Source organism: Quercus robur, chromosome 8, assembly GCF_932294415.1.
Source record: "Quercus robur chromosome 8, dhQueRobu3.1, whole genome shotgun sequence".
In the NCBI taxonomy this organism is placed as follows: domain Eukaryota; kingdom Viridiplantae; phylum Streptophyta; class Magnoliopsida; order Fagales; family Fagaceae; genus Quercus; species Quercus robur.
The window spans coordinates 46425664-46434222 of NC_065541.1; the positions used below are offsets into that span (position 1 = coordinate 46425664).

General features: G+C 34.2%; 1 pseudogene; it reads right to left on the reverse strand.

The window, feature by feature from the left end:
* Positions 1 to 2124: 2124 nt before the first annotated feature.
* Positions 2125 to 5618, reverse strand: LOC126696377 (ankyrin repeat-containing protein BDA1-like; annotated as a pseudogene).
* Between the last annotated feature and the right edge of the window lie 2941 nt (positions 5619 to 8559).

Consider the following 8559-nt stretch of genomic DNA (forward strand, 5'->3'; position numbering starts at 1 on the left):
TTCTTGAGTACCCAAATATTGTTTTCTTCAATTTCTTGTTGATTTTCTTATATTTATAGTATACTGTTGATTTTTGGTGTAGGCAAGAGTGCAAAGTCACATAAGATATCAATTGAAAAGAAAATCAATTTTTTTTCTTTTTAATTTAGAGATTGATTAGAATGATAGTTTTTTTTTTTTTTTTTAATGTTTTGCTTTATTACTTATGGGTCAAATAATATATATATATATATATATATTGTAAGGACTAGGGCCCAAAATAATGTATTGGGCCTTGAGCCTTGTCCGAGGATACTAACAAGTTCGAGGAGGAGGAGATAAGTATTAAATGACTCCCAGTAAAAGTCTCATCAATGGGAGATGAAAGGAAGGAGGTCCGAGGAGGAATTCCTCCTCGGACACGACAAATGCAGTCCAAGTATGTACTCTATCAATTGAAATGCACCCCATGAACACGTGAGAGGGAAGAAAACTCGAAATATCTAAGAAAAAGCTATTACCACCACATTAAGTGCACTGCAGCTACTTTTCTGACTGCATTAATGTGGAGAGAACCTCTGAACAGTGCTGTCTTGGCTACCACAACTCACAAGAGGCTAAAAGGGGTGTCTAATGGGATGGGTACTCAAGTGGAGATCTAGATGATCAACAAGTATAAGGTCTAGATGATCAACAAGTATAAGGTCTAGATGATCAGAAATGAGCTATATAATGTGGAAGAACCCCTATGAGAGGGTGGGTGAAAAACAGAGAGAGAACACTGTAGCATACTCAACTATCTTAATATCCAACTGTGATAAGTATACATGAACTTTGGCCTCCTCAGACCAAAAATATATCCATTGACACCAATGTCTATTATTTGTGCTTGATTGTCTTTTAATTCAACATTATTTGTTGCCCAACTCATTAAGATCTAATTCTTTGACCCATACTCTACAAATTCATTGTATTGGGCTCATTAGATCAAGTCTCCATATATTTTGGGCTTGGGCTCCAAACCGTGCCCCTACATATATATATATTTATATATATATTTATATAATTTATTTATTTATATTATTATAGCATATTCTACAGTATTTATCTTTTTGAAATAAAACTTCAAAAGTTTAAACAAAGCAAAGATTATCTCATTATAAGTTAAAAATATATTAAAGATAACAAATAAACACTTTATTTAAATTGAATTTTTTAATATAAAATTTATAGATATTTCAATTATTGAATAATATATGACTTATTTAATTTTATAGTTTTTTTTATTGAAACAAATTCAATTTAATACGAAAGATAGTATTTATAATATTAAAAAAATTAAAAAGAAGAAATTAGATTTAGGAATTTCTCATAAATTTTAGTTTAGTTATCTTTTGCAAAATATGAAAAATTTACTCACATTATGTATGAACGCGTGTATCTATAGATACGTGTGTGTGTGATTTGAGTTTTACACAACTTCATTTTGGTCTTAGAGGTCGGCCCCAAGGAAAGAATTCTAGTTCTAATGTTCTATACCTATCTTTTCCTTTTTGCTTTTATTTTCAAAAAGCCCTAAAAAGGATGTTATAAAATTGTAGATTTTTTTCAAGACAAACAAAGTTTGGCACATTTTTTAAAGGGTATTGAGATAATATATCAAATTAATTAACACTGCAGAAGATTTATTTATTTATTTCTTGATCACATTAGAAGAATTAGAAATATTTTCAATGAGCTAGGTCAATACTGGATGAAGGAGGGGAGAGAAAGTAAGTTTTTTTTTTTTTTTTTTTTTTTTTTTTTTTTTTTTTTTTATATTATAAAAGAAGCATACACAAATGAGAGAGATGAGAGCGAAAGTAAGTTTTGAGTCTTGATTACTTAATAAATAATTAAACATGGGTAAAAATTGAGAGAGAGGGTCAAGGATTGTTTGGTATGGATGGCATTGAACAATAAAAACACAATCCACTTACAAATACAACTAAGTGGTGGGCAATTGTGAGTGGGCAATGTAAACATTGTAAAGTGGTGGGTCTTACAAAACAGAAAATGTCAACCACTCTTTTTTTTTGAGAAAAAGGTAAGCGAAATATTATTAAAGAAAGAGAAATGAACTACAAAGCAAAACAAAAGCCTAACTCAAGGAAGATCCAACTGGAAAACAACATCCACGTCCTCGGGTAATTCTTCTACCAAAACCTCAAGATCTGCAAATAAAACTGCTTTTTTAGCTAAACTATGAGCTAATCTATTCCCATCCCGCCTAACATGTTGAAACATACAACTTCTTAAAACAGTTCCCAATCGTTTAGTCTCATCAATAATATAACCATATAACAGAGGACAGGGACCACTACATAGCAAGGCCTGAATAACAGAAAGGTAGTCACCTTCAACAATAATGCGAAATAAGCTCATCTCCCCGGCGAAGACCACAGCCCTTCGAGCCGCCAAAGCTTCAGCCATCTCTATTGACTGCACCTGACCTAGATTCTGACAAAGAGCCGCAATGACTAGACCAGAATTATCCCGGTAAACCACCCCGATACCAGCCAAACCCGAATCCTCACAATAAGCGGCATCAAAATTAACTTTGAAACAATCCTCAAGCGGAGGAGACCAGCGCACCCTGTGGCGAGAAATAGGCGCACCACACTCTTAAGAATTCATGTTCCAAAATTCATCCACCAACCGCTGAGCGTTATCACCTAGTTCATGCAGCTTCCAAGTTGACTGATGTTCCCTTAGCCGGTTACGATGCTGCTAAAAGCACCATGCCACAGTAGCGAACAAAGCTACCTTCCTAGCCGACCCAGCACTGAAGACTTCCTCCAATAAATCATAGAACGTCCGACACTTCTTCTGAACCAATGTATGAAACTCCAGGAGCGACATCCACACTGACCTCGCCTGATCACAAAGCCATAAACAATGTATTATCGACTCCGTGTGCTCTCCACAGCCATCACATACCACTCCAACAGGGATGTGCAGAGCCTGTAGATTCTATTTTGTGGGCAGAGCATCCTTCACAGCGCGCCAAGTAAAGTGCCGAATCTTATTAGGTACCTTCATCTTCCAAATTTTCTTCCAAACCAATGTCAACCACTCTTAATCACACAAGTTAGCAAATATGCTCATTTAGATTAAAAAATTCAAAAATTAAATAATGTGATCCCGAACAAAATTTCTACTTAAGAATCAGGTATACAAACTAAAAATCCTATTTTTAAAAAAAGTATACAAGAAATCTGTACAACTAAAAGCACATTATATATACATAGACCTAGAACTTAGGGAAGGACTACCCTAAAACCATTCAAAGCACCAGAGAATCAACATACACGTTTCAAATGCATACAGCTCCAAGTCTACAAGCTTGGCTTATTTTTATTTTTTATTTTTGATTAACTGCAAAGGAATTTTATTGAGAAGGAAACAGATCAATTACAAAATATTGGCTTGCTCCAACAATAAGACATTACAAAAGGATTGAGGAGCAGAACCTAAACCAAAGGAGTTAGCTAGTCTATTACATAGTGACCAAGATGCTAAGGTGTGGGCCACAACATTAGCTTCTCTAGGAATCCAACTAAATTTGCAGTTTGGTATTTATTTTTCCATCAATTCTTCTTCCATGAATGAATCAGCATTGAATCATGCAGCTAGAAATTAAAAGCACCAGAAATTAACACACATGTTTCAGATGCATACAGGATACAGCTCCAAGCCTCCAAGCTTGGCTAATATTTCCATCAATTCTTCTTCCATGAATGAATCATCATTGAATCAGGCAACGTTTTAAGAGTCTGGACTTAGTCAACCATATTGCAGTTAATAAGAGAATGAGAAGCAGGCTAACAGAAATAAAAGGAAAACAAAACCAAATAGGATTTGGGACTATGACTGTCAATGAAGCAAAATAGCAAAAAACGAGGGAGAAAAGGGCTATGCGGAGCCTATCATACTCAAATGGAATGAGAAGAAGAATTGTTACGTACGAGAACATAAATGTCACAGAATTTGAAGCTAAGATCAACCAAAAAGGAAGAAGCCTAAGGCCAATGGGAGTCCCTGCAATCTTTACGGGAAGAGTAGCATTTTTTTTGAAACTTAGGTTGGGTTTCATGGCATGGGACTTATGGATTCCATGTATACTGGAGTCTTCTTGCCAAATTCTCCCAGGAGGGTTGAGTACTCCTTCATAGGTCACTGCTATAAGCAGTGTAGTAACCACCAGAAGTGCATTGCGCTTGTCCTCTGATATCATCCTCCATTCACGAGAGCGGCGTATTAGTGAATCCTCAAGAGATGAGACTATGGAACGTAGATAACGTGAATAATTATAATCAGGAAGTGATGAATTAGCTGACAAAGCTCCAGCACGCAGCATAACCCTGATCTCGTTGTTGTTTTCTACTCGTGTTTGTTCTGCCAAGACGTCCCCTGCTATATGACCCTCTAAATTCTTTGCGTTTATATCAACACCAGATTTTAATAACAACCTCACGACTTGCATAATTTGATCAATGTAAATTAGTCGAGCCTTGAATCTGTCCCTTCTGATAACTTAAATGTGCATAATTAAGCTTCTTTTTTGAAATAAAAAATTAAAATTTTGATTAAAGAAGGAAAATAAAGATCATGATGTTTCAATTACTAACAATTTGCAAAGCCAGTGAATCATAGAAAGATAGTGGATTTTTGGCATGTTTTAAACATTTAGTTCTTAACTATATGATCATGCATGCAGTTGGGTAGTAGGATTCTTTTTAATATTTCATGATTCAAATTAAATGTTGCTAATTTAAATGTGTTCAAACTATCATGTCATTTGAAATTTTAAATGACGTAATAGTCTGTACATTGTTTGATATAAAAAATAAAATCATAATCATGAAATGAATTCTCTTCATTCCTAACGAAATGAAGAAGATCATATTCCTTGATGTCATGATACAAGCTTTACAATGTTTCTTTAGTATGTACATAATTGAGGAATGGAGACAGCTTACCTCGGGTTGATTCTTGGATATTGCAATGTGCAACATAGTGTTGCCTTCCTCGTTCTTTCAGTTCAAGATTTTCCTCTCCCAAAATATGGAATTCTTAGACCTTTTTTGTCTAATCCATTCCACCAAGAATTTAAAAGCCTTCAGCTTGTCATATTTGAAAGCTATATGTAGAACAGTCTCGTTTTGAGTCATCACATCTTCAATAGAATTGGGATAAAATGATATAAAATGATAGAAATTCTGCCAACAGATCAAGTTAATCATCTATAGTTACTGCATAATGCAAGGGAGTGATCCCTCTCTTCCTTTGATACGAACAAGGTCTCCATTAACTTGTAGAAGCCGATTCACCATTTTGGTATGCTTATATTGTAATGCAAGGTGAATGGGGCTAAACCCTTCTAGATTTGGCTTCCTAGCAAAAGAGGGTTTTAATCTCACCATCTCCATGACAAAAGGTATGTGCCCATTACACACAGCTATCAGTAAAGGAGTATTAAACAAAGGAACATGATCAATGTGGTCCAAAAGATATGCATCCTCTTGAATCAACACGTACAATGTGTCAACATCATCACATTGAGCAACTTGTTTCAATCGCTCAATTCTCTCACCCATCCTAGAGAAGGTGAATATAGATATAAAGGTAGGGATTTCCTTAATAGTATAACTTTAGAGAGTGGAAAGTAATGGTTATAGGCTATAGCAGCTAGCTGGAATGAAGAAAATGGAGTAATTGAGGAGATTAATGTAACCTGCTAGAGCTAACACCATCTCTTTTTATAGCACCTGAAGACTTGAGGAAAATGATTAAGTATGGCCGAATCATCTAAGCAGGATTAAGGAAACAACCTTCCTAACCTTAGTTTCTGTGTCTTAAAAATAACACGTGTGAAAGTAAACACTGTTATATTTGACAACTCCTTTGCAGAATTTAGCTTTGACTTCTTTTGCCAACCATTGACTTTGGATAACAGAGGATAATTCGAGAATAACTTATCTAGTTTTTTTCAAAAAAATTTTGTTGAAAGTATTGTATATAAAAGGTATATAGATAGTTTTTAAGTGGATAAAAGGTATAGGTTAAATAAAGTAAATAGGTGACTCATGTGGAACCTGTAAATAGTAGAAAAAAATAAACAAAAGTTAAATAAAATAAGTAGCTAGGTGACTCTAGACCTGCAAATAATAAAAGAAAACTAAGCAATAAGTTGGCTTATAATCCAATCTCAAATAAGCATCAACCTATGATTTTTGTTTAATTGACACGAACAACATAGAGTTCAAGTTGGCACATTTTTTCTAATTAATTAAAATCATCTACATTTAAATATGTCACACAACTCATTAAATAAGCCACATCACTAAAAATATACTTAAATAGTTTTATCAATTATTATGTAGTGGATTAGAGGAATTTTTCTCTAAACCAATTTGGAGGAAAACTTAGAATCAAGTCATAGGTTCAAAATTCTAACTTGGGTAGGAGTCGACCTAAGTTGGTGTTTTGCACCTTATCATAGCATTCTAACTTTTATGGAAAAACTTTCAGTCATAAGTTCACACTTGTATAATTTACTTGTTTCAAAACCTAATCCAAGAACTTCGGCAGTCATACATAGGTTCGTTATTTACTGTTTAGACTTTAGAACCAGTCATTGGTTCATTTTGTTCAAACGTTTTTCCAACCTTTTGTTTTCCTCTATCTTAATATTGTAGGCGCCGCGTAAATGTAAGTAAGAAATTGAAATTCTTCAACAACAGAATAATAGAATATCCATTCCACCAGGTAAGCAACATTAAGCTTTAAGCAAAGTATGAGTAACAGGAAATGGCTCATTTGGTGTGGAAAAAAGGCTGTCAAGTCCTGTGCGACTATGCGTTTGGCTGCACTTAATTGGCGACAATACGTTTCTGCGTTTGCAGCTCTTATTGGTGAGTGGTGACGCTTTTTTTTTTTTTTTTTAATGGGTGTTAAGCACCAACACTATAATTCTACTTTATTACGTATCTAATAGATTTTTGGGTTTACACATGTTAACTAGTCGCTAATCGGTACGATGCACGAGAATAGCTACTGGATGAGTTTCAGGGAAAAAAAAGTCATTATTTTTGAATTGGAGTAGTAAGCAAAAATGCATGAAATTGAAGAAAGAAAGAAAAAAGTTATTTAAAGCAATAGCACAAAGTTCTATTAGTTAGGCAAAAGAAAGGTTTCTTGTAACTAGGGGTGTCAATGTTCGACCCAACCCGTGAACACGACACAAACCCAACACGGTTTGAGTTGGGACTTAATGGGTTTAGGTCATAAATGGGTTGACCCGAAAGCAACACGATAAGAAACGTGTCATAATCGGGTCAACTTGCGTAACCTGCAATAGACACGTTTGACACGCCAATTTATTTGTGTCAACTTAAAATGACCCACTTAACATAACTCCTTTAACTCATATAACAAATAAATTTTATTTTATTTTAGATTTGTCAAATACCTTTTATATCCAACATATATTTTAATTTAAAAAATAAAAGTGATTAATTACAAAAACTTACAAGGGATATAATTGAAAATTGAAACTTTACAAACCTTAGATTTCTAAACCCTACAAACCCTAAGTCTCTAAACCTTCTTATAAATATATAATTTTATTTTTTTTTTATTTTAGCCATACTACTCAGTACTCACTCCTCTATCTTACAGTCTCACGCCCAATTCTCAAACTCAAAGTCTCAAATTGGTTATTGCTCTCTCTCTCTCTCTCTCTCTCTCTCTCTCTCTCTCTCTCTCTCTCTCATGTGTTTAGTGAGTTTTAGAATTAAAGAAAACCATTTTCTTGGTGTTTCAAAATTCTGCAGTAATTTTTTATGCATAATGTTTTTGTTCTATAAACTTTGAACTCATGTGCCATTATAAATATATGAGACATATTAATTGTTGATTAAGGCCACGGTTATAGCTTTTGTCTTGTGCTCTGTGTGAGTGTGCGTGTTTTTTTTTTTTTTTTTTGGTATTAGTGTTGGACACCATCTGCATATCTTGCAAGTGGGTTTATTGAGATAGTTTATAAACTAGATCTGATGGGTATTGCTTTTAAAGATTACAACCACGTGTAATGTTGTAATACTCCCTTTTGATATGATATGAACAGTTTTATGATTGCATGATATGGCCCACTTGTTTTAGTTTCTTTGAATGATAAGACTACTTGACGTTTTGCTTCTTGGCCATCTTATATCTTTGTTAAACTATAATTTTGAATGTAGGTTGAAAGTTTGAAGTGTATGCACTGCTTTTGGAATGTTAAAAAAAAAAAAATAGATGGATGTTATATTTAATATTATGCAAGTTGAAATGAGTTGTGTTACATTCGTGTCAACCCAACACGACTCATTTATTAAGCGTGTCAAATGGGTTGGGTCAAGTCAACCTGCCTTATTAACAGGTCAGGTTAGGGTTGAAGGATCATGACACGATTATTAAATGGGTCGGGTTAGGGTTGAATCATTTAGTTGAATACCCCTACCTCGACACAACACGAACCCGACACGCTAATCCGAA